This window comes from Haliotis asinina, chromosome 12 (assembly GCF_037392515.1).
Source record: "Haliotis asinina isolate JCU_RB_2024 chromosome 12, JCU_Hal_asi_v2, whole genome shotgun sequence".
NCBI classification, from domain to species: Eukaryota; Metazoa; Mollusca; class Gastropoda; order Lepetellida; family Haliotidae; genus Haliotis; species Haliotis asinina.
Window position 1 is genome coordinate 35,414,076 of NC_090291.1, and position 27,915 is coordinate 35,441,990.

The following is a 27,915-nucleotide window of genomic DNA, read 5'->3' on the forward strand; positions in this document are numbered from 1 at the left end:
TATATATATTCACAGACTAAGCATTAGCCTAAGATTTTCTATCTGTCCGTGTGACCCCAGTGGGGTTGATGGCCCGAACCCAACAGTTTTGAAATCTGCAGGTGTTTGGTGAGACATAGGACACCGCCAATTACCTGGCCTAATAGCTTGCGGCGAGTATTTCACGTACGGTCCACCGGATTTGACCACATGGTAGGAGATAAGGAGCTCAATGCCGTGTATTACCCGTACCCAACTCACGACATTCAGGCTGACATACGATTTGCAGACTCACATACCACCTTCAGACCCTCATACAACCTGCAAACCCATACACCATCTGCGGACCCACACACCACCTGCAGATTCACATGCCACCTGCAGACTGTATACCTGCAAACCCCCATACCATCTGCAGACCCACATAACACCTGCAGATCCAAACACCACCAGCTGGGCTACATGCCACCTGCAGACTGTATACCTGCAAATCCCCATACCATCTGCAGACCCACATACCACCTACAGACCCACATAACACCTGCAGACCCAAACACCACCAGCAGAGCCACATGCCACCTGCAGACTGTATACCTGCTGGTGGGGAGGGGGGGGGGGGGGGGGGGGCTGGGGGTAGGACACCAGTAATGGACTTGACCCATGTAGGGAATCAAACCCGGATTTTTGGCGTGACGAACAAACGCCATAACCACTAGGCTACCCCAGTCAGTCGCCTCACGACATACATTGGTTGCTGAAGAACGATTATTACCCGGATCTTCACAGGTCTGTCTTTATTTGGGATTCGAACCTGTAGACAGTCAGCTAAGGCAGACAGGTCTGCAACAGTGCATTTTTTCTACTTGACCACCCGTAAATTTCTCAAGAAGAATGAATGAATTGTAAATATTGTTATGAGACTCACTTCAATGTTTACAACCAAAAGGCATGGTCCGACAAAATGATTAATGCCACCACGTACACCATTACACACTTTAGTTTAAAACTGATATACATCTCAACATGTTACCTCATAAAATTTGCATTAGGTTTTAATGTTCTCCTTATCGGTGCTGCTATTAGATATATAGTATATTACATATTTGTATAAAAATTATACAACAATAAGTTACTTCCAAACCACATTTTGCAAAATATGCGGCATTGTTTAGACGTATGGCCCACGAATATATATGTTGTATTGGACAATAGTAAACAGATTTCGATTTGGAAACCCCGACCCCATTTTTTCAAGGCAGACTTATTGGTTTTGTTGTATAACGCCGCATCCAGTCAATGTTCCAGCTTCACGGTGGCGGTCTAGGTAAACCAGTCTAGACCAGAAAATCCAGTGATCAACAGCATGAGCATCATTCTACGTAACTGGGATACCATGACATGTGTCTACCAAATCAGCGTGCCGTCTCACCACCCGATCCCGTTAGTCAACTCTTACGACAAGCATGTGTTCCTTAAGACCAATTCTAAACTATATCTTCACGGGTTTGTTATTGTAGAATCATGCACTTTGATAATATGATACGCACACATTACTGAAACTTAACCAATAGCCTCAGAGTAATACATGTTGAAATACTATCTGATGAAATGGATAAACTTGCCAACACGTTTCAAACCAGGATCGCAGTCATATAGCTGAAACACCACTGGGTGCGGAGATAAACAACAATCAATCAGTTAGATCCAGTTAGATCTGGCATTTGTGTATTCAACGTAACACGATAGTGATGTTACATTTCGAGAATGTTGTTTCATAGTTCAGCTGTTGCAATAACTACATATATTAAGTAATCGAGATGAGGATGTCTCCATGCTTTCATAATGTGTGGGTGTCTGTATTGATCTAACGCCCAGAACGTCAATCCACATCATCATCATCATCATCATCATCATCATCATCATGCACTCATGATCATCTGAGGCAGTGCGTTGTCCAGGTTAGGAAGGTGTCTACAACGTCAGTCAACTTCAACAGCATACAACGACATTTTCCACGCCCGTGTACTTCCTCACGGTACCATTGCTTGTTAACAACAACTAGACTTGTACAAGTCTCTAAGGAAAAAAATAATAATTATTTCTAAAAGCTTTGTCCGATAATCTAGACATGGACTCAGTGTTCACTACAGCCTTGGAGAAAGACTAAAAAACAACAAGTCTGTCTCCCAGTACCTGAAACACATTAGTTTCCCTTATTTTACCCCTTCCTGCAATGCTAAAGCATTAAATGAAGCAAGTCTAGATTTCCTTAGTTTTTGAACACCTGGTCTCACTGGGGCTCCTTCTCCATTTAAATGGGTTTGTTTGTTACTATAAAAAATTAGACATATTCCGAGACTAAGTGTTAGTCTAAACACGAACATAAGACGGCAGTTAGTCTGTCTCCCATTCCCTGAACCACATTATTTTCCCAACTCTCTTGCCCCTTCCCCCATGCCTCCATCCCCATTCCCCTCAGCGTAAAACGACATGGTTCATGGACACGGTAATTCAAGAACCGCACAGCTAAGCTTGGCCAGGTATCAGTTAACATCAGTAGCAGGCAGTGGAACATGGTAGTGGATAGTCTGTCAAACAGTCCCTGAACCACATTAGTTTTCTCTTCAGCCTACCCCTCCCGGCAATGCCAAAGCTCTCAATGAAGCAAGTCTGGATTTCCTCAGGTTTTGAATCTATGATCACGCTGGGGCTCCTTTTACATTTAAATGTGCTAATTTGTTACCATCAAAATTATATATTCAGAGACTGAACGTTAGTCTAAGAGGTGGAAAGCTGTCAAACATCTAGAATGTTGGACGATGGACTATCTGGCCAACCCAAACAACCGGCCGGGACCAACTGACCCTGGCCTACTGTAGCTGCCATAGCTCATGTTAGTACGTTATACGCTCCAAACAGCGGGACAGTCAGTTCAAGGATACTGAATATTTTCAGTCAGAAACTAGGATGAATACAGCACGTAAACTGTGTTAGCGAGAGGCTTGCATAATGCCTCTGAACTTCGAAGCTAAGGTGAGTGAGCGAGGTTAGTTTTACGCCGCTTTCAGCAATATTACAGCTACATCACGGGGTCGTGAAGAGCGAATGCTTTAACCACTGTGCTATCCCATCATCGAAGATTCAACGGCGAATGATAACACTTACACAAGCGGTTTCGATGTACCCAGTTGGGAATAGAAACCAGAACCACGTTCTGCCTCAGCATTACGACTACAGTATGGCTGGGTTGAATGAGTGAGTGAACTTAGTTTTACGCCGCACTCAACAATATTCCAGTTATTGGGCGGTGGTCTGTAAATAATCGAGTCTCGACCAAGCAAATCCAGTGATCAACAGCATGATGATCGTTCTGCGTAACTGAGAATCGATGACATGAGCCAAACAAGTCAGCGAGCCTGACATTTAGTCGCTTCTGACGACAAGTCCGTATTCTAATCGGGACTTTCATGGGTCAAGTTTGAGTTGAATTTCAGTCGTCTAATTCTCAGCATGTGCTGAAACTCAGAGCATTCATAAACGTAAGTCCACATAAACCGTACATTGAGAAAAAAACTCAACCGAAATCATCATTTACACTTCTCACCGCATCCTCATCGTCTCAAGACAGCAACCCATGAAAGTGATAAGAATGACCTTGACATTGGTAGGGAGAAGGTCGTTGTTTACCACGTCACCCTTCTTAACACGTGGATATTAATCATATGAGATCACGTGTGAGGGGACAGTCAATATTGACTGACAGGCACCCAGCCTCGAGTGTTTATTCTGACTTGAAGCGCAATTGTCTTCGGAACGAGGACCAGGAAAAGTTGTGGGTCACTTGTTGACCAACATGTATCACACATACTGACAAATTCACACCAAATAGCTACTCGCATTAGCAAAGGCGGGTCCAATGTAACGTGTGCGAGTTGAAGATGAAACAATAAAGTGTTCAATTCACATGTGAAAAGCACCATATGTCTTGTAAGGCAAGCTCACATGTCCCTTAAAGGGACTCTCTGTGTCAGCGAATGAGTGTAGGTTTATGCAGCTTTTAGCAATATTCCAGCAGCACCAGGGCGGAGAAACACCAGAAGTGGGTCTCACATATTGATGGCGGCTGTGTGTAAATAATTTAGTCTGAGATAATCAAGTGACCAACAGCATGAGCATCGATCGGGGCAATTGGGATACGGTGACATGTGTCAACGAGGTCAGCGAGCGTGGCCACCCGATCCCGAGAGTTACCTCTGACTAGCATAGTGGTCTTTTGTGGCAAGCATTGGTTGCTGAAGACTTACTCTATTCCTATATCTAATTGCGCAGATAGATGCTCATGTTGTCGATCACTGGATTGCCTGTTAAAGATTCGATTATTTAGAGACCAACGTCACATAGCTGGAATATTCTTCAGAGTGGATACAAGCATTCAAACTCTGCCATTGCTCCACCTCGGAAATGAAACGCTATGCAGACGCTAGATTAACAGTGGTTTGTTTAAGGTTTCATGACCAATTGCTACAAACATCTGACCTGAACTATGTGGCCACGACACTGTCCTCATCTACCTCACCACGATAATGAACTCGTTCAAATCGCCACTAGATCACGACACCGATTTCATCAACTTCGCCATCACATTGCAGTCATTACCTCACCCGCCTTGTCATGACCTCACCCACATTGCAATCATTACTTCAAGCACATTGCCACGACCTTATCCACATTGCCATGACCTCACCCACACTGCAGTCATCACCTCACGCACATTGCCATGACCCCAACCACACTGTGATGACCTCACCCATCTTACCATGACGTCACCTACATTGTAATGACCTCACATGTGCTACCGTGTCATTTTCCTCCACCTCAAAATAAACCATTAACGTCTTGATGCCCGCTACGACAAAGTCTGTCACCGCACCTAATAATAACCACTATCAGGTGGGGGTTCCCTTTATCTCTCACCATCTGGTTCCATCTCATAGCGATAATGAGATAACCCTGAAAACGTTACCATGACCTTTGCAAGCTGAGAACGTCTTGTTAAAATCTGATAAGACGCAAAGACTACAGAAATGCTACACAAAGGAGCAAGGATTGTTTTACGCCGCTTTTAGCAATATTACAGCAATGTAAAGACGAGGACACCAAAAATGGGCTTTCACACCGTAGCCGTGTGGGGCATCGAACCCGGGTCTGGGGCGCTTTAACCACTACCCTACACCACCATTTGTCATACAGACCTTGAAACAAATCAGAGACCATATATGGTCTCTGAACAAATATATCCAAGAAAGGCCACGCAAGTCTAGAATTTGTGGCACGTCAAATGAATAAAGTCGCATGGCGCCATTCATTCTATTTTATGATTATTTTATGAACATTTTTTGTTTTGTTGTTTTTAAAATCTGTTCATTTCAGAGACAAGAATTTAGTCTACTTACGTGGCAAACTGACAACTTCACATTTGAACCGTTTAACAACAATCACAACTAGAAGAATCGTAATTATAATGCTTGTCTAACTGATCCTTGCGTTCCGATAAGGATCATCGTCATTGTCGCCATATTCACTACAATGCCCTTCAACAGCTCGCATAGTCTGTCTCACAGGCCCTGAACGATATCATTTTCCCTACGGCCTCATCCTCCCTGTAATGCTAAAGCCCTAAACGAAACAAGTCTAGATTTCTCCAGCTTAAAGTTGAAATAAAAATTATTACACATTAATTTACAGACTAAGGTTTAGTCTAGATGCCACAGATGTCACTACTTGTCCACGTTTACGTTTCTACCAATGTCTATTTCAGCTACACGTGTTCAAGGCGTAACACATGCGATATACAGGTCATGTTACATGATATGGCGCATGCAATCCCTCAGGTGTTTCGGTATTGTCATCACACTGACAGCTTGTGTCGCACAACTGATATATCACGCACAACACCTATACCACTATTGACTTTGAAGCAGAAACGCGCAACTCAGTTCGCAAACAGGAAGTAAAGATGTCAAAATAATTGAAAGCTGGCGTTAAATATTAACTACTATGATTCCGTGTTGTCCTTGCGTTGTGATTAAATTCGCTTTTGAAAAAAAACAACAAGAGTCATCAGAAGATGACATATCCTCCCGGCCCCCACATATTTGAAAGGACAAATCATCTGACAGTTACTTATTGTGTTTTTAGACCATGTCTGAATTGTTTCCATGGAATTCATGAAAAGTATAAATGCCATGTATCTGTAATCAGAACAAGAGTCATCAGCAGATGACATGTCCCCCCGGCCCCCACATGTTTGAAAGGCCAAATCTGACAGTTACTCATTGTCTTTTTAGACAAAGTTGAGGCTAAGTCCGAAACATATCCATGGAAACCGAGAAAATAATAAATCACAAAATCCTGTAAATAGCAAAAGGCACCACTTAGGGGTCTGTCACACACATATCTACCATGTTTTGCAGAAAATATTGAACGGTTTTCGAGTTCTGCTCCGGAAACGAATCACGCCCCACCATTAGACTAACACCAAAATGTTCCATGGAAAAACAACAACAAAATAAAATAACAATGCCAAAACACTGAAAGGTTTCTGAGTTATGCTCCGGAAACGGACGGACGGACAGACGAGGCGTCGACTGTATCCCCCCGCATTACATGCCGGGGGGGATACAAAATAAAATAAAATTCGCCTTTGAACATTACTTCAGTCCTTTCGTAACTACCCGTGTAATTCCGTCAAGCCGTAGGTCACGGAAAGAGGCGAGAAGTAAACGTGGTAGTTCAGCCATCCCATAATGTGATAGCTCTTATCCGGGGCGGTGGGGTAGCCATATTTGTGAGACGGAACCAAGGGTTCGAAGGCTGGTTCTTCGTTGGCCGATGTTGATGGGGGTAGTTTAGTGGGTAAAGCGTTCATACGTTCGGGTTCGATTCCCCACATGTGTACACTGTGTGAAGCCCATTTCTGGTGTTCCCGGCCGTGGTATTGATGAAATATTGCTAAAAGCGGCACACAACTGAACTCACTCACTCACTCACTCACTCACTTCCACTTCCCACGTTTAACACGACCAACGAAGTGGTGCTAAGAAACATAGAAACATTTTAAGAGAGAATCTGGGATTCAAATCAACGATCATGGAATTCCAGAACGCCCGAGATAAGCGACGCTCTGCGGCGCCTGGTCGACTCAACAACCATTCATGGCCCAAACACCACTTTGACCTATACTTCAAGGGGGGGAATCCCAATAGAGGCCAAGATTTAATGACAAATGTGCAATGATCAACAGATCCATTCACAGTGGACACTGTGCGTTTTGTGGAACCTAGGATAAACTTGAGATGAAGAACAAGAACAATCGATGGCAAAACCGATGACGAGCATATTAACGACGATGAGCATATTTCTCGCCCCCTGTGGACAGTAGGGTGGCCTGAAGGTTAAGGTGTCCGCTCGTCACCCTGGGTTCGACTCGTCATACGGGTACAATGTGTGAAGTCCCTTTTCTGGTGTCCCCCGCCGTGATATTGCTGGAATACTGTTAAAGCGGCGTAAAACTATACTCACGCACTCCTCTGTTGGGTACATTCGCTATATAACTAAGCCTGCATTTAATGTGTTCTGGTATGTTGCATTTACACTTTGTATGTATTTAAAATAGAAATTGGTGTAATGACAGTGATAAGCATGTCATCTGGATGGTACCACGGTCAATACAGGGTGTGTCTTGTAGCGTCGGCCATATAGCGATAAGCATCGTCATCACAACCCACAACTCCCCTGTCACCAGCAAACACGCCACCGTTCATCTTGTTTAATGGGTAGAGGCTGTTGTTGCGGCTTGAAACCTTTATTCTCTAGTTGATTTTTTTTCACACATGTCAAAAGCTCAAAAGAAGCGACGTGCAGAAATCGTTTTCTTCAGCCAAAAATAACTGATCATAGGATGTTTTATTTGCTTTGCCCCCACCCTAACCGCTACAATTCAAATCCAATGTCGACTGCTAGTCGTAGTTTGGGTCGGAGACAAACAATTTCGGGATAGTCATTAAAACTGTCATGATTCGTTTTATTTATGAAGAGGGAGAGAAAAACGACTACACGGAAATGTCAAGTGTAAGGATACATGTCGTCACCACTCGCTAGTTGGGCAAATATCAAAGGTCAGGCGAGGAGCGTTTTCGAGTGAGTGAGTTGGGTTTTACGCCGCTTTTAGTAATACTCTAGCAATATCACGGCGGGGGACACCAGAAATGAACTTCACACAATGTACCCATGTGGGGAATCGAACCCGTACATCTTGGAATACGAGGTTACACGAACACCGTCCCTTGATGACCTAGAGAGAAGAGAATGAACCATTTTGAGAAGAATATCTACCCTCAAAGTGCTGAAAGTAGTAGAATTTATGACACAGGTGCTCAGTCTAAAATAGAGAGTGAAGGAGCAAATGTTTTTAGCAATATTCCAGCAATGCAACGGCGGAATACCCATTATACCCATGTGAGGAATCGAACCTTGATCTTTCGCTCAACGAGCGAATGCTTTAACCACAAGGCTACCCCACCGCCTCCAGTTTAACATAGAGAGCATAAGGTCACGGTTTATTAGAATAAAGACCTAAACAACCGTGACTCTAAAACAAGACACATCAAGTAAGATAATTCGTGACATGTTATTCAGGAAAACAGTGCTGTGCTGAATAGTCAAACACTACACACGAAACTTTCGATTTTAAAACTTTCATTTTGAAGACTTGTCAGATTCGTCAAACGATTTCTGTAAACTTGAGTGACCTCGTTTCAGGACGTCGTAAAAGTATATTCACGTGATTTATCGCACTGAAAAGTCAGAAACGCAGAGTGAAATTTACAACCCTGTCAGCAGTAATGTCATGCATGTCAATCCGCCTGTCAGAGTCTGTATCATGTAACCCTCTCGCCATACTGAATACATGGGTCATTTCAGTGAAAGTGCAACCCTCAGTATATCATATCTGACAACAATGTGTAGAGACAGTGCGTATATTCATTCAACAGTACTCCTCCCGGGCACCAGTTCGCAAACAGAATTGGCAACCAGGATGCGCTACGTCAACCATTAGGGTTGACTACCTGGATGCGCTACGTCAATTATTAGTTGACTACCTGGATGCGCTTCGTCAACTATAAGGATTGTCAACCAGGATGCGCTACGTCAACCATTAGGGTTGACTGACGATGCGCAACGTCTACCTTTAGGATTGACTTCAATGACGCACTACGTCTACCATGCGTGCAAAATGAACCTGTTCCGTTAACCTGTAGAGGAAAGAGTCCAACATGTGCCGTTATATTTACAATAGTTGTATGCGCTTAAACCAATAACGCCCATAGTTCGATATAATGTACAGTATTTATAGCGCCATTCAAAGCTTCATGTTCGGCTCAAAGCGCACGATGTTTACACACAAAAAATAAACGCTCGAGCACTGATATTTAATACCTACAGTGTATTATTTTAGTGGTATCAATATGTTTTAACCAGGTTGTAGGGTAGCCAAGAGGTAATAATGTTCGCTCGTCACGCCGAAAACCCGGGTTTGATTTCCCCACACGATGTGAAAACTATTTCTTGTGTCTCCCACCACTATACTAGTATTCCTAAAATATTGCTCAAAGCGGCGTAAAACCATAATCATTCACTAAGCTATTTTATCTACGAATTATTTAAAACCACGTTAAAAGGAATGTCCTGAAAGTGTTTACAAATTGATATTCCACTACAGAAACAAATAAGAAAAATAACTAATTAAAATACAAGTAATTAAAAATATCACAAACATATCGATGGACTAACTGGCTATCACATATCTAGTAAGATGTATTCCTTGCTTTGGTAACGTGCATTAATAAAGTAAAATCCTATCCGTCATTAGGTGTACATTTCAAAGTGTGTTCATCGTTGCTAGGACAAACCGTATGATGTGCCCTTAACTCATCAAACATCACTTATTAATTACGAAATATGATACGCCAATAACATGATTTTCTCTAAGCCGCCCCTGACCAAGCATGCGCTCATTAGGTAATAGAAGTATAGATCGTTGAGAGCCGTTCGATAGAAGCTACAGGAGTCGTGTCCGTGAGCTCTGTTTGCACGGCCAGCGATGGATGTGTTCAACGTCAAATATACTCAAGCCACGTCCTGCCATAGGAGGATAATACAACACGTGGTTGTATTACAAAATATTCTCTATTAATCACTACTGACCACTGACCTAGGGTCAGTGAGGTCAACGTCCCCTTTTCCTGTATACAAGTCATTTCAGAAGATACCATGATTGGCCCCAAACATTGCAGCTGGCTCATAAACGTGACGACACAACGCTTTGTCCAGGTGTCCAACTGTCCCTAAATATATTTATAGAGATACCTAAATTTGTTATTGCCATAGTAAAGAGCTAAGCTTAAGAATGTAAACATGTTTTGTTCAAGTTCATATCTGTTATTAATAGCCAACGTCATTTGACGGACAACGTCATGTATATCTAAACGTCGAAACAACGTTAATCAGGGTCTGACTGTCTACGTCGACATCTTAAGGGTTAACCTCACATTATACTGGATCAACTGTGGCCTCATGTACACAGGCTCGCTGTCGTGATAACTGGAATTCTGCGCCAATGGTGTAAACACAAGTCAATCATATGAGTGAGTGTTAGAGTTGCGTTGAGTTGAGGTGGGCTTTACGTCACATCTTCTTTATTTTAGCCATGTAGTGACATAAACAGACATAAACATTTCAGAGTGAGTGCGTGAGTGGGGTCCTGCCCACACTGAAACTCATGATCCATTGACGTTTTTACGAGACATGACTCTCTTCACCCTGCCGCAAAAGGGTACCCGGTAGGAAACGAAACTCTGACGGTTTCAGTGCCAACAGCCAGCTCTGACTGTATACTCCGAATAGATTTGAGAATGAAAATCGAATACACACCTTGGTATTGACATTCCATACATACACACTATTGGTAATAATGTAGTGATCTGAGCACGTTTCGGGTGTGGGCTGTTTTCATTTCGTATACAGTAAAACCCCGTTAATCCAGTCAGCACCCTTCAAATTCAAATGGTTCGGATTAACGAGTTCCGGAGTTAAAAAATATAAGGCTGAGTAATGATCTCTGAGCACATAGCTAAAGAGTCCGGACTATGGAGGTCAGACTATATCGTGTTTCTAGGGGTTAAGTCCGTATTTGAAATCGCATTTTGCCAAAGTATATACACACCCACTGGTTTATCATAGATACATGTTAAAATCATTTTAATACCATACTCATTTCTCTCTGTAAATTGACCCGTGAAGGACCTGGGGTAGAATAGGAATTCAGCAACCCATGCTTGCCATAAAAGACTATACTTGTCGTGAGAGGCAACTAACGGGATCGGGTGGTCAGGCTCGCTGACTTGGTTGACACATGTCATCGGTTCCCAATTGCGCAAATCTATGTCCATGTTGTTGATCACTGGATTGTCTGGTCCAGACTCGATTATTTACAGACCGACGCCATATAGCTGGAACATTGCTGAGTGCGGCATAAAACTACATTCACTCAACTCACTCACTCTCTGTAAATGGAACATAACCCAGAGTTACCCTTCATGTTAAGAAAACACGTTATAGACATGTACGACTTCATTCGACACGCAATTATTCAATATATCTGTCACAGCATGCGCACTCTTTATGCAACTAACGTTTAGCCATTCGTTATTCGGTTTAATTAGAAGAAGATAAGATGGATGAATTGTTTAAGTGATACAGCGGCTTCGTAAAGTGCTTCATTATAGGGCACTATGTACGGACAAAACTTTCCATGTATGCTCACTCATGGAGAGTTAGCTGAAATCAGCTGATCTAGTCGACTATACAGGGCATATATCGGGTGGCACGCTCTCTATATGGGGAAAACATGTACGGGTTGATTAAAGCAGTGAGACTAGTGTGAATCAATATTTGTAAAGTGTTCAAGAACCCTTCGCGCCGCTGGGAATTAAAAAAATCCTCACAGCGGCAGTGTTATGCCACGTGTAGACACCATAAAGTCTTATCTAGTAGCCCTCACAGTCACAGTCTCTGACGCATATTGTTTCCGCTAGTCTCCCTACAATGCTAAAGCCCTAAATGAACCTCTGATCTCCCTGGGGCTCCTTTTCAGTTTAATTGGGTTTATTTATTACAATAAAAATTTGGTAAGACTTCCACCCGTATCCCCCCTTAAATTTCATTCTAGACAAATCATATCACCTGAATATCAACCTTAGTATTTAACATGTTTCTTTAATTTATCTTAACATACTGAAACACATGTCCAGCTTATAAAAACGACACTATAAGAACGTTATTCTCAATGTTAACATTTAGGGAGGATACGGGCGGAAGTCTTTCCAAACATTTTATATAGGAACTAAATGTCAGTCTAAAGGTTTCCTCATAAAAGTATATACATGTAGGTCATTGGTAGGGTTTTATCACTGGTCTTGAGAGTGAACGAATGAGGAAAACACAAGAATTGTATTCACTGATACGTATATAGATTCTTGTTGCTTTGTTATAACACAGTGAAGGAAATGGTTACAACAGTATCGAACAGTCACCGTCACAACGCTACCTTCATGGACAGCCAACGCCATGACGCGGTCATAAATCTATTTCTCATAATTTAAAAGACACAATAGTGAATACCTGCTGACAATAATATACGAGAACTAAACATTGATACCTCGTACGTTGTTGACATAACCATCCAGGGACTGATTGACCCGTAATGTCACAATGCCGGCACTAAGATTTATCCCGAACAATTCAGGACGCTATTGTTCAATCAATAACAGGAAATAATTTCAGCGGTGAAGTTTTCGCTGTCGTTTGCATACACACAGAGCTGGACTCGACTGGCTCTGTTGACAGTGCAAGTCTTGTCACTACCCCCTAAACCCCCACCCCCCAGCATATGTGTTGTACGTATGCCCCTCAGTTCACTAATGCTGTCGCATGTCACCATGGCAAGTGTCATGAATACCCATAAGAATGCAAGATTTTCTTTCACACTTGAGTGGTCACTTGTTGGATAACTGCGGTGAATGGCGTCCGCGCGCCTAGGCGAATTAACATACCTGTTCGATGGTACGATCGTCGACGTTGGTATGGACGTGTAGTCTTATGCATACATCAATCGTGCAATGGTTATTTGCAACGAATAAAGATATGTTGTTTATTTACCTGGGGAGAGCTGGAATCGGCCACACAGTAGCGAACACATCACTTCACTGACATACCTGCTCAGGTAGATCCAGGTGAATGAAAATCCTGATTCGTGGCGTGGTGGGTGGGTATGAAATCCCGAGGTTCAGTTCAACCTGGCTCTCGTATCCCAAATCTGTAGAAACGCTACACACGACCACCACCAACACACCTGTCTTCTAGCTACTTGTACATTTCAACGCATGGGCAGTTTGCACATGCGCAGTGACGCGCACCTGTCGGAACGTGTGTTGTGAGTCCCTTCGTTCTCCAGGCGAGCCAAACGAAGTTATTTATAGTTCATTATAATGAAACCGCGAATTCGCCTGGTCTTCTAATCGGTGTGAGACACAAGCAGTCAGCTCCAACCACTGGCGTGGGTGTTTGACCGGGGGAGGTTTGTGTGAGACGGGGGACTATGGGGACAGTGTCGGAATGTCAGAGGGTCAAGACTGGACCAAGGACAGGGAGAAAATGGTTGAGAAAGTGCTTCGGAGAAGGGTACTTTCTCCATCATCTTGTGTAAACACAAACCACATTGCGATGCCGAGACGGTGATATGGGGGTTAGACTTCTCTTTCAAGATTATTGCGTGCGTGCGTGCGTGCGTGCGTGCGTGCGAGTTTATGCTGAATTAATATGTAAGGCAGCTGAGATACAGTTTGAAGATGCATACCACACTCAGAAACACTATGCTGACTCCGAGCGGGCCAGTCCTTTCAGTATCCAGCGCCATATAGCTGAAACATTGGCTAGTGCGGCGTAAAACTAAACTCACTCTTATTTGTGTCCCATAATGGTGAAAACAGACACGGTGACAACACGCACCGTTTCATATAATTATGGTTTACTGGCATAAGAGAATCGAACCATCAGTCGCTGGCTTGTAAGGCAAACGCTCAACTTACTGTCAAATCTGACAGTAAGAATGAATGATGGGCTTCACACATTATACCCATGTGGACATTCGAACCCGGGTCTTCGGCGTGGCGAGTGAACGCTTTAACCCACTTGGCTATCACAAAGCACCCAGTACGTGACTCACAACTGGACAAGGATGGTTAGAGGCAGAGACAAAGTGAGTCTGACTGGCCATAATGATATGTGTGTGGTATGCATCTTAAAACTGTATCTGAGCTGCCTTTCGTATTAATTCAGCATAAACTCGCACGCAAGCACGCACACACACACACACACACACACACACACACACACACACACACACACACACACACACACACACTCACATGCAATAATCTTGAACGCGAAGTCTACCCCCATATCACCGCCTCGGCATCGCCATGTGGTCAAGCGCCGCACTCAGCAGTATTCCAGCTATATGACGGTGGTCTGTAACCAGACTTTCCAGTGATCAACATCATGACCAACAGATCTACGCCATTAATTGGGATACGATTGAGTCGCGTCTTACGACAAGCATGGTTTTCTGAAGACTAGTTCTAACCTGGATCTTAACGGGTTTGGCTGACTGAATGAACGGGTCTGAACAAACATAATTCATGAAATCCGCAAAGAGACGGATCATGAAATCCAAAAAGATACGGGTTAGAACCGATCTTTAGCAAACCCGCGCTTTTCACTTGGGGAGACTTACCTTGTAGTTACATGTAATCGTATCGCAATCACGAAGGTCGGTGTTTAAAAAATGTTTCTTGGAGGTAAATAAGTATATTTAAGATTATTTCACCCTAAGAATTATTACGGAACCCCAAAAAGGATTCGGATGAAAAAGTGTTTAAATTTTGATAAATGACGCCATAACAATAAACCCGTTTTTCAAAGACATATAAAGTGTTCCCCTTAAAATGGTACAAGAGCCAGCATAGGTAGGCACGTAAAATCTACCTGGATATACACACTGGGCTAGAAATGGGTAGATCGACAGATGGCCGACTTACATGACCAGACCAGATCATTAAATATTTACTGACCATCAGAATTATGTCTGGCTGTAATATGGTCACGTGGTACGTCACGCACAACACGAGAACATGCGTGACTGCAAATGATTGGACACAACAAGGAATATTAAATCTATCTAGCATGGCTAATACACATGTGTATTCAGACGATTACATCAGTAAATACGACAGGGAGACTACCGTGGGGAATAGCATCTATTTGGTCACGTACAGCTTGTGTCGTCGCATACAATAGTTCGAGTGAGTGAGTAAAGGAAACAAAATCGTTCAGCAATGTCAAGGTAACCGTTAATTAAAGAGTCTCGGTCAATAATTGCATTGATACACGGCGTGATCATCACTCCAGACCACGGTGGACACACCCAGTGAAATGACCCTGGCATTATTGAAATTATCTGCAGGTCGGTTCCAAGAGAAACCATCGGTATCACTCCTACTGATCAGTTCTGAGAGAATTCATCGGTATCACTCCTACTGGTTGGTTCTGAGAGAAACTATGGATATCACCTCTGCTGGTCGGTTCTGAGAGAAATAATCGATATCACATCTGCTGGTCGGTTCTGAGAGAAATAATCGATATCACATCTGCTGGTCGGTTCTGAGAGAAATAATCGATATCACATCTGCTGGTCGGTTCTGAGAGAAATTATCGATATCACTCCTACTGGTCGGTTCTGAGAGAAATTATCGATATTACATCTGCTGGTTGGTTCTAAGAGAAACATCGAAATCGCTTCTACTGATCGGTTCTAGGAGAAACTATTGATATCACTTCTAATGATCAGTTCTGACAGGAATTTATCGATATCATTCCTACTGATCGGTTCTGAGAGAAATCATCGATATCACATCTAATGACCGATTCTGAGAGAACCATTAATGTCACTCGTACAAGATTCAACTACTGGTTCCGCGGTGATCTGAAACGACCGCCAGACAGACCGGTTCGTTGAAAGTCATGTGAGGGTTAAAAATCAATATATGCAAATGATAGACATAACGTCCGTCCGATATACTGGAACTAGTGCCGTCATGGCAGAACCCCAGCAATGTATAGTTACATTTGTTGCATACACAGAACAATACTTGACAACAAAAGAAACAATGGTTATGGATCATAAATAATTAAGGGTGGGATTTAATGTAGTGAGTGAGTGAGTGAGTGAGTGAGTGAGTTGGGTTTTACACGACACATAGCAATATTACAGCAATATCACGGCGGGGGACACCAGAAATGGACACAATATACCCATGTGGGGAATCGAACTCGGGTCTTCGGCGTGACGAGCGAACACTTTAACCACTGGGCTACCTCACCTCCCCTTATTTAGTGAAGGCTTAGCACACACATTCATAAATATACCAAGCTAAATATTCAGAATCACTCAATTTTGCGTTCGACATAAAAAGCAGGGGAACCTGAACTCTGATGTCTGGTAGAAAGAAAACCCACTGAGGAACGTGACAATGACATTCATTTTGTGTATGCAGCATCATCTCACGTTATCACCACACGCAAACACAATGCATGGAAACCACGTGCACAACATGGGAGCCTCCTACACGTGCATGGGGTGCCATTATGAATCGTGTAAACAATCGTGTCTGGACCAGAAAATCCAGTGATCAACATCATGAGCAGCGATCTACGCAACTGGGATACGATGACATGTGTGAACCAAGTCGGCGAGCCAGACCACTCGATCCCGCTCGCCAGTTGCGACAAGCATTGGTCAGTGAACACCTTTTCTAACTCGGAACGCCACGCATCGTAAATGGACGGTCATTGGCGCAAATCGACACTGCACTAAATGGCCGCCGTTCGTGTGAGATATCCCACCGCAGTTCTTTTTTCTGAGAATACATGTAACTGCAACAAAAGGTAACTGCGACGTTTATGTATATCACTGTATTGATGTTTCACGAGGACACTTTCAAATGTAAATACTTAACTAGGAAGAGTGAAGAAAAATAACAGCTCTCTTAGCGATGTGCCAGCGTCCGTATGACGCTGAATGTGGTTTGTGGGGGTGGATAAGTGAAGTGGGGGTGTGATTGCTGTTGAACATGTGAGGAAAGTTGAGCTAGCAAGTTGGCGTGAGTGGGTGTGGGTAGGGGTTCAGTCCACACAATAAAAACATCCTTTTCACATATTTTGTTCTACCTATGAGACAGGCAACGACAGGTGTGTGTATACCTGATTGTGAGAGTGAGGCGTTCAACAACAACAACAACAATAACAACCACCACCACCACCACCAGAGACTACTCAGCAATGCGACACCGTTTTTCCTTACTCTTTTCTCTCTGTATACATAACTCAGAAACATCGGAGTGTTATTTGACCTCAGCCAGCGCTGAAGGCGTATTATTCCGCCAAGACTGAACAAACATTTGTCAGATGCCTTCTTTTTAATGTTAGAAACTCATTAAATCACTCACACGAACTAAACTCGGGTCAGATGTGGGAAGACTTCTCAATTTATTTTATCTGCATTTAAATATTCATAATTGGACTGGGTACGGTGACTGTACCTTCCTCTACTAGATCGTCGTGGAGTAATTGACGTGTAAGATTCACCAGGCGTAACAAATTGAAGAGTTAAACAAATATATCAGTTTTATTCCCGTCCTCGGTGTCGGTTGTGATTTCATATGAATCACTGTCGTTCTATCGACTAAATATTACGCATACATGTCTAGGGCATCTCTTTACTCAGTGTTTGCCCGGATCAGGGATACAATCCTATCATCGGCATCTTTGATGTTTTCTAGAGGGCAACATCAATGGGAAAGTGGGACTGTTTCTATGGCAGCGATTTAATATCACACATGGACAATTTTAACTGAAATAATATCCAGGTACCATGGATACGATTTGTTGTTGTATATGAATTTATGCAATAACTTTTTCGTGCGTTCGTTTCAAACTTGACAGAAAGGGATATGTATTGTTTCTATGCATAATAATAGGTTCAGTTTCATGCACGACAGTCTCCATCAATAAAGTGTGAAATATGACGTTTCATACAGAAAACACAGTTCAGTCACGTGATTTAATAGTGATAATGCTTTCAAACAACATGTTTTCACTTCTTTTCAAAAATATAGGGAAAGGGCAGCAAGGTGAACTGATAAAGCGTTCGCCTGCCAAGCTCAAGACCTGGGTTTGATTCCTCACATATGGACAAGTAGATTAACGCTCAGTCGCGTAACATATAATTTTGACTGTAACTACTAAACCCACCACAAAGCCCACTGCAGACCAGAGTTTCAGAACCTGAGGAAATCTAGACTTGCCTCATTAAGGGCTTCAGCGTTGCAGAGAGCAAAGGCTTGGCAGTAGGGAAATATAATGTTCTCCAGGGACTGTGAGACAGACAACGGGACAATATGTGAACCTAATGTCGGTGGCTCCCAATCAGTGTCCTATCACTTTCTTTTCTGCCTAACGGAATCCTACTCTACAAAAAAATATAAAACAAAATTAAATAAAAATAAATAACTAAAATTAATATAAATATAAAAAACGAGGCTGGTTATTCTCTGGATATGATTTTATACATTCTAACAGCTACACACAATCTAAACGACGTAAAACGATTACATGTGAATCACTCAGTAGGGTATACCAAAAACCAGAATAAAAGAAAACAATACCCAAAATAATCAAAGGTCGACGGTCAAAACCGTCATGGTAGCCTTCATGGAATTAGACACATACAATGTGTGTATGCTGACATTGTACAATGAGCAAGAGTCTGGATAACAGAGTTCACAATGTTCACACTGCTGTACAAATAATACATACAAATTGTCAAAAAATCAATTTGTAGTTTATCGCTAAGCATGCAAAACATCACACTGGAACAGCTGTTTAAATACACGGCAATTGCCGTTGGTGTATCTAGTAAAATCATAAATTGATGTCTTCGTTTAGTCACTGAGGCGATCTTCAACACGTGTTCCTATTTCACGGAAACTCCAAGCTTCCACATCCCTCAAATTCCTTCGCCATGCAATCAATGATTTAAGAAGCCAATTTTGTCTTGCTAGGATGTATAACAAGCCATGGTTGGCTGATGTATAATCTCCGTACAAGGTTCCACGCACACTGCTGAGAGTTTATTGTAATGCCGCCACTGGGCGCTGATTCATACACTCAATGTTTGAAAAAACGTTCGTTTGGACAAATGTGAATTATTAATCTTCAAATCGATAGCAGACATTTCTCAAAAGTAACACGCTGAAACCAAGCACAATAACATCCGTACTGCTGTTTACACGATCTGTATGAGAACCGCGCATTGACAACATTCCTAGAGTTGTACGGAATCTGAGTAAATTGGCTAAAATTTGAAACGCTGCATGTAGAATTCAAATGGTTTCCTTGCAAGAACATTATTCAGCGGTGTAGGTAGCGCCTGGGATATTGGAAACTGAATTTAAAATTGGTTAAGATGTGTTTTGTCCAGACAAAATACAATTTGAAAACGATCTTTTCTCTAGATGGGTGGAAACTGTTATCTCATTATCTACACACTTACTCTATCTCATTATCTACACACTTACTCTATGTTACTCTACAATGGTTTTCTCTTCCACGAACAGAAATATTTCAAATTATCCAATAGGGTATTGTTAATGTCTTTCTTCTGCACGAAGTTGCAAAGTTAAAGTGAATAAATTGATGCCAAACTATTCTTGTGTTATTACTGTCTGGAGTTGCTAAATATCTAGACCAATTACTAGTATTGTTGTAGTAAGGGGTATTATTCGAACAAATAAAATGGGGATAACAGTGATTAATATAGCGTTATCATTCTATGATTACAAATACACAGACGTAATGCACTTCAAATGTCATTCAAATCACTTGATGATGACAGAAGTGTGTTTTTTTCTCAAATGATGATTACTGCCACGTAGCAATGGTTCGCGAATAGGTCCTGCAAGAATGTCTACAGACATAAATGAAGATCTATAATGTTTCCGTTTCAAGTTCTGCGTCCAACCATCATGCACAGACGTCCTCTTTTCCTATGTACCGATTCCACGATCAAATGTTTTAATTATACAGTATAAAGGCATGTATTGAATAACACAAGGCCCATATTGTGAATACGTAAGATTGGTGTTGTGGTTTACGGAAACACACGAGTGCTGTGGATATGTCACGTGGTACCCCTAGCAAAATACCCGGATCATAACAGTTCCTTCAATAGCAACGTTCGGACGCCATGTTTCTAGATTATCTAACATAACATCTCGTTTACCCGCAAACACCTCTAATAAACAAGGACCCCATTTTCATAAACCATACATCCCACCCATACATTTCCATTAAGAGCAGATAAATCATTCGAAGTCAAGTGGCTCCATCACTCAGTGTGTAGGGAGCAAGTTAATCAATATCTACTTAATGAATGTCCCTGCATGGCGATAACAACTACACTGGAAAGTACACACGCTGTTATCCGCAGTTGCAGCACTGTCATCGATTACATCACGATATCGATTACATTGCAGCATTGACTAATAACTCGCCCAAAACTGTTCAAATAAAAAATCCTCTTAGTTCGTTTTCGGAATGTAATACGATTGAAATACGTACGAGTTTGAAATTCAGCTCTACCATGAAGTAAGCAAAGTGGATTATTTTAACTCACACCGCTCGGGCGAGGTGATGTAAAGAACCTTTATCGGAGAATTACTTTTGGATTCTTATCAAAATAATTTGAATAATTTTACTGATCCCCTGTTTTCCTGAGGTTGGGCTCCGTTTCACAAAGCTATTATAGCTGTACGATTAAATCTATTCTATCATTATTTCCCCTACTGTCTAGTCCTACCTGCAATACTAAATCCTTACAAGAAGCAAGTCTAGATTTACCAAGGTTCTCAATCTCTGATACATCTGGGGTTCCTTTTCAGTTTTAATGGGCTTGACCTGTGAAGATCAGGGGTAGAATTGGTCTTCAGCAACCCATGCTTGCCATAAAAGGCGACTATGCTTGTCGTAAGAGGCGACTAACGGGATTGGGTGGTCAGGCTCGCTGACGTGGTTGGTCATGGTTCCCAATTGGGCAGATCGGTGCTCATGCTGTTGATCACTAGACTGTCAGGTCCAGATTCGATTATTTATGACTGCCGACATATAGCTGGAATATTGCTGAGTGTCACGTAAAACTAGACTCATTCACCCGTTTAAATGGGCTTGTTTGTTACCATCAAAATAATAATATTCAGAGAGACAAAACGTTACTTTAGAGGTGCGAGAGTCTTAGCCAGCGCTACGACAGCTTTGTGACACACAGGATCGAGATATATTATCCACACACAAAAAAGAACGAATGTTATATTATCTATAAATGTTTACAGCTTGTCTGTTGTATGACGGAGATCAAACAGATGTTCATTCAAACACAAACCACGTGACAAAGGAAGAGTACGCGGTTCTGCACGCGCTGCAGTCATAACAAACACATGTCTAGTATCAAATCAAGTTGTGAAAACAAACATCTTCAGTGATTAACAGTGGACTTTTTCATGTCCATGTTTTGACTGTCATATTGTGTGCATGCGCTTCTGCCAACCTGCTTAGAAAACGAGCATTCATATCTACTCGTCCCTTTCCGTAACTTAAGAGGCGACTAACGGGATCGGGTGGTCAGGCTCGCTGACTTGGTTGACACATGTCATCGGTTCCCAATTGCGCAGATCGATGCTCATGTTGTTGATCACTGGATTGTCTGGTCCAGACTCGATTATTTACAGACCGCCGCCATATAGCTGGAATATTGCTGAGTGCGGCGTAAAACTAAACTCACTCACTCACTCACTCACTTTCCGTAACTGACCTTCCGCGTTGTTGGCGAATGGTTTTTAAGAAAGATGCTGGTTTAAACTCTCCTGTCCTTGCTTAGTTTACGTTGTGTAAACCAAAATAGGAGGAGGCGTCATTTACCACAAAAAGCCAAAACATCTTTAGTACGTGAAAACCACTGCCATTTTATATATAAAGCAATCATCAGTTATCAACCTAATCTCCTCTCATGCAGGGACAGATGTAACCATTTGTAGCCGCCATTTCAATATGCTTCCCATTTATAGGAAAACCTCTCTGAGCGTTCTTTACAAACAATTGAAAAGTAAACAGTGCTGTATTGAATTACTCCACATAACAGCTGGGCAACATCAGCGACGACAGGCGTGCTTGCATTGGAAATAACACAGAGACATCTTCTACATTATTCACTAGTGATAATAGAAATTAGCCATGTCTTCCTCCCTTGTTTCCGATGTATCCTTTAAATGTTCCCACACACGGTGTGTGAATATTGTTTTACGCCGCTTTTGGCAATATTCCAGCAATATCACGGCAAGGGACACTAGACATGGGCTCCACACGGTATCCATGTGGAGAATCGAACCCCGGCTTCAGAGTCATGAGCGAACGCCTTAACTACCAAGCCACCCATACCGCCCCTCCAACACACAACATTAGACGACTTAAGTATCACTGTCTAATAACAATGATGATAATAATAATAAATTAATGGTTTTCTATGGCGTCTTTGACCCAACAAAAAGATGTTCAACGGCGCTTCACAAATTCAAAATCTGGTTATTATTACAGCAGATAACCAGAGCTGCCTGGAAGGTGAGTGATGTAATCCCTTCACTTTTCCCCCAGGGTACCCATTTCCTGCTGGGTGAACAGAGGCAGGTTTGAAGAAACTTACTTGCCCAAAGTGAGACCATAAACATTTATGTAAGAGGAATACATGTCTGGATCCAGTGTGCATTTGTAGATGAACGAGTCTGGACCAGATAATCCCGTGATTGATGCCATGAGCAACGGTTCATACAGTTGAAATACGATGGCACGCAAAACTGAGTCAGCGAGTTTGACGATCCCATCCCGTTTTACGTCTGGCTTTCACCCGTTTCATTAAAGTAAATAAATTTGAACAAATACGAGCGCATAAGTAAACTTACCATGCGTTCAAATGCAAAAGAAGCGAGGTGTGTAAATAAAGTGTGTAAATGGTGTAGGCACACATTTTCACCAGTCTGTTTGCGTAGCATGAGGAGACGGAACTGCCATCAAAGTCGAACGGGAAGAAACCATATTTCCAAAACTCTTCAAACGAACCATTTTGCGTTTGATTATATCTGTACTCAGGTTTTTGACTCGTGGAATCTAAAGAAAACCGTGTCCGCGAAGTTCTCGATGTCAGTATGGAGGTGATGGAAGTGAGTGAGTTAAGTTTTAAGTATTCCCGCAATATCACGGCGGAATACCCCAGAAATGGGTTTCACACATTGCACCCATGGAGATAACGGAACCAGGATCTTCGACGTGACGAGTGAATAAGTGAGTTTTAGTTCTACCTCGTTGTTAGCAATATTCCAGCAATGTTACGTCAGGAAACATCAGAAATAGGCTTCACACATTAATCCCATTGAAGAATCGAACCCTTTGCTTCGGCGTGACGAACCAATGCTTTAACCACGAAGCTTGCCCAAACCCGACGTCACTGGTGTTGCTGTTTTCAGAATAGACTCACTTCAGAATACAGAGCAGGTGGCAGTTAGTTTGGCCAAATTAACACATATATCAATAAGGTCAGTCTAGCGTTGATAAGTGTGTCCACGTGACGACATCATACGTGAAGTGTAAATTTGCACTAAACTAAATTGACGTTAGCACTTGCTCCAGATATCGGGCAGATTTGCTGTTGGCGTATATATATGCCGGTAACTAAACATGTTCACATGGCAAGTACACTCACGTATGCAAATACATACACATATGCATAGAGCTGCATTTAGAGATATTGGCCAGGTGGCTTGAGTGAGCGAGTGAGCGTTAAGTGAATGAGTGAGTTTAGTTTTACGCCGTTTTTAGCAATATTCCAGCAATATCACGACGGGGGGCACCCGATATTCGCATTCGAAATTGAACTCTGTTCTCCGGCCTGACGAGCGAACGCTCTAATCACAAAGTTACTCCACCGTTCCTCTCGAGTGAGTGAGTGAGTGAGTGAGTGAGTGAGGGAATGAGTGAATTTAGTTAAAGCAAATTTGAATTGTATTTCAGATACAACACCTTGTGTCATACGCCCAGGAAGGTCTCAAGCGTCCGATACTTAAAAATAACAGCATAAAAAAACAAAAAAATTAAATAAATAAAAAAAAAAAAATTAAAAAAATGTTAAAAACCCCCAAAACCGTACGGATAAATTGTTGATAAAGCCCGTCTGGCTTTGAAATCGCCGGCCTGGAAGTGACTCGACCCGACACATCGAATTACAAGTCTATGCACATGAAGACTGGATCTTCAATCTTTCTTACAACAACCCCAGAAATACCACGCAGTCACCAGTGACACAGGTCACAAACACATGCAAAGGCAAGCTAATGGTTCAACAACAAAAGTCACTGGTACGTACAGTGCAAGTCAAACAACTTCGGAACGAGCAAAACGCAAGGGTAATTTCATGACAACACAGAGCGTAAGGGTAATATCATGAAGCCCTAGAGCGTATGTGCAATCAATGTAAAATTGACATTCATTAGTTGAACCTGGCGACATACCAGCTCTCCGTGTCTGCCGTTTGTGGGAAAGAATAGTTACTCCAAGAATCCGGGTTCGATTCCCAGTACTGATGTTCCCTTAGTGACAGTGCTGGAAGCTGGGTAAGACTCGTTCACTCTGAAAGTGTGTAAGTTGAACCGTTACGGAAATTTGCATTTGAGTCTGCACTAAGTGCGCATGCGCGTTGTTTTGTGCATCCCTGGGCTTCCGGGACAAGTATCAGCTAATATCTTCCTGCCTGCGGCGGTATTGCCACTTCACACCTTGTTCAAATACGTCAATCACGTTGTCTCCCGTCAGGTACGAGATTCTAGTTGTTACGGACGAAATCAGGCCGATCGGGATGTTATTATTACCAACATGAGGGGAGCTTTCTCCTTATTGAAACACTGCCGTTAGTAAAATCGCCAAATCAATTTGAAAACTCATTTATTTTGAGGAGTTGCAAAGGTTGATTCTCTCTGGAGGCTGTAAAGTGTCGGTGTGTCAATCCGCCACAGGATATAGTGCCTAATGTCGGTGGCGAGGTGGTTAGCGAGAGATGGCTTGTCCAACACTTGTGATCGAACGAACGGGTTGCTAATGAAATATTCAACACCTCCGTGCTGTCCAAATGCCAACGCATGATTGCTGAGAATTCCATCAGAATTAATAATCAAATCAGCCATGGCATAATAACTATGTGGAATTACGTTTTTCGAGATGCTAAAAACAGGGTGTGTTTGACCGTGTGGACGAAGTTGGTCACGTGGGTTTTTGTGCTTTAACATTTACCTATTCCAATCACGGGTTTTTGACCTGGATTCAGTTGTGTAATATAATTGCCTGTAATATCCGTTCCTGCGACTGTTACACCCACGTCACGGGCTATCCTGCAGAGAACACCTCTACGAAATATGGAACCGCTAAAATTAGGAAACGTAGGATGAGTTCAATTATTAGCTGTATTGAACAGATCTCCTAAATTCAAAATGGCCGCCGATGTGTCTCCAGCAATCATTGTATCTGATTACTGATGTCACAATAAAGACAAGTGTTGAGATCAATGGTGAGACGTGACGACATGGTTCTTGATCAACACTATTTTTATATTCTGGCAACTGTATTCCCCCAATCATATAACGTGCACTTTTAGCAGACGACACAATCATCCGGGTCACCCACACAATCGAATTTTGGCGTCTTATCGCCTCTTGTGGCTTCGTGATAGTGCTGGGCAAGAGAAGGGCAAATTTACAATAGGGGCCGAGTTAATCACATAACTCCATCACAATCGGAGAGAAGCAATTCGTGGTATGGCCGTATAACAACGGTGTGATAGGGCGCGGAGGAATACACGCAAATGTCGGACACTGTTTGCTTATTGCTCCATCAATACCCGTCAAACACGTTCATCAGCTACAGAGATGCTCAAATATTGTGTGACTCGTTACGAATCGATTTATTATTTGCGTAAAGTATTTTAAGACAATGTTTCCTTTAAACAACGCAGGCTCTTGTTGCAAGGTCTAATTTTCCTCCCTTTTTCGCTACACAATGGCATTACTGGGCATTAAGTTTAAAGGGCATACAGAACTACCATAGCGCAGTTTCAAGGTTACAGCAATGCTAATATCATTTGGAAAATAAAAGCACAGAGTCATTAAAGGCATAAAGCCTTGACGCTTTGGCTTACTTTCACTGACTCTATGTGATGAACTGATCTTAGTGTCTAGTGCACTGACGCTACAATGTGATGAACTGATATTACTGTCTAGTGCACTGACGCTACAATGTGATGAACTGATATTACTGTCTAGTACACTGACGCTACAATGTGATGAACTGATATTACTGTCTAGTGCACTGACGCCACAATATGATGAACTGATGTTACTGTCTCGTTCACCGACGCCACAATATGATGAACTGATGTTATTGTCTAGTGTACTGACGCCACAATATGATGAACTGATGTTATTGTCTAGTGTACTGACGCTACAGTGTGACAAACTGATGTTACTGTCTAGTGCACTGACGCCACAATGTCACGAACTGATGTTACTGTCTAGTGCACTGACACTACAACGTCACGAACTGACGTCACTGCGTAGTGTGCTGACACCATGATTAGACTTCTGACAAACGTAAAGACGATATAAAGGCATGTTTGAGTATAAAGAATCAAGAAACCCTTATCGCGAAAATATCCGGATCCTTTACAGAAGCTCGGGAAAGAGAAGAGAATAAATGTTGCCGAAGCTGAGAAGAAATGCAAGTGGAAGACAGGGATGGTTGTTGTATCAAAACAAGGCCTGAAAGCGAAACGAATTAGTCTTCAGGGTTGAGTTCTTAAATGTAGTGTTAGGAAGAAAAAGATCATCACATATACACCAACATTACCATTAAGATACAGGACACCACTGACCTAAGGGTCCAATCAAACATACTCACACCTGTCATTAGGTGATAACATATGATTACAGCTGGTGTTGATACATGCAAATTAACATCCAGTGCTATCATAATGACCACCTCTGCGACGAACTATAGACTGTCGACAATATCAGAGATAAGAACTGGTTGAATACGTTCTGGGGAAGCTGTTCACATGAATATCATCTCAGATAATTAGATATCACATGTCGATGATAAGCATCCACTGTTAAGAGACTGGGGTGAACACAGGCGTACGTTGACTCAATCGTTCAGGACAGCCTAAGGAAATGGCCCTCACGCATTGTACCCATGAAGGGAATTGAACCCGGGCCTAACCGTGAAGGGCGAACGCTTTAACCACTAGGATACCCCACAGTCCCTTGTCATAATAGACGACTGGGTGGTCAGACTCGTTGACCTGGTTGAAACATGTCACTCGTTTATTTAAAACCATATACGTGGAATAGAACTGAGTGTGGCTTTATACTACAAAAGCAATCAGATGATAGCCGAGACTTTCTATTCATGTGTGTGTATATATAGTTATGTGGAGGGTTTTTCTTATGACTGCGAGCGCGTCCGTTCGGCTTTACATCACCAAGTCTGGAAATGAATAGGCAAATGCATAAGCATAAAACACAAAATCACAACGATATTGTCAATTCCTTAAAT

At 42.3% G+C, this 27,915-nt stretch overlaps 1 protein-coding gene across 4 annotated transcripts in view; it reads right to left on the minus strand.

Annotated features, from left to right (window-relative positions):
* The window catches only part of LOC137257601 (uncharacterized), a 118,692-nt gene that overhangs the window by 66,391 nt on the left and 24,386 nt on the right, over window positions 1-27,915 (minus strand). For 2 of the 4 annotated variants that reach the window (XM_067794922.1, XM_067794920.1), the window contains exon 1: window positions 13,314-13,498. The exons of the other annotated variants lie outside the window; for them this stretch is intronic. The gene's annotated coding sequence lies outside the window, so the exon portion shown is untranslated. Of the gene's footprint in view, window positions 1-13,313; window positions 13,499-27,915 lie in introns of those variants that run through there. 4 annotated transcript variants of the gene reach the window in all.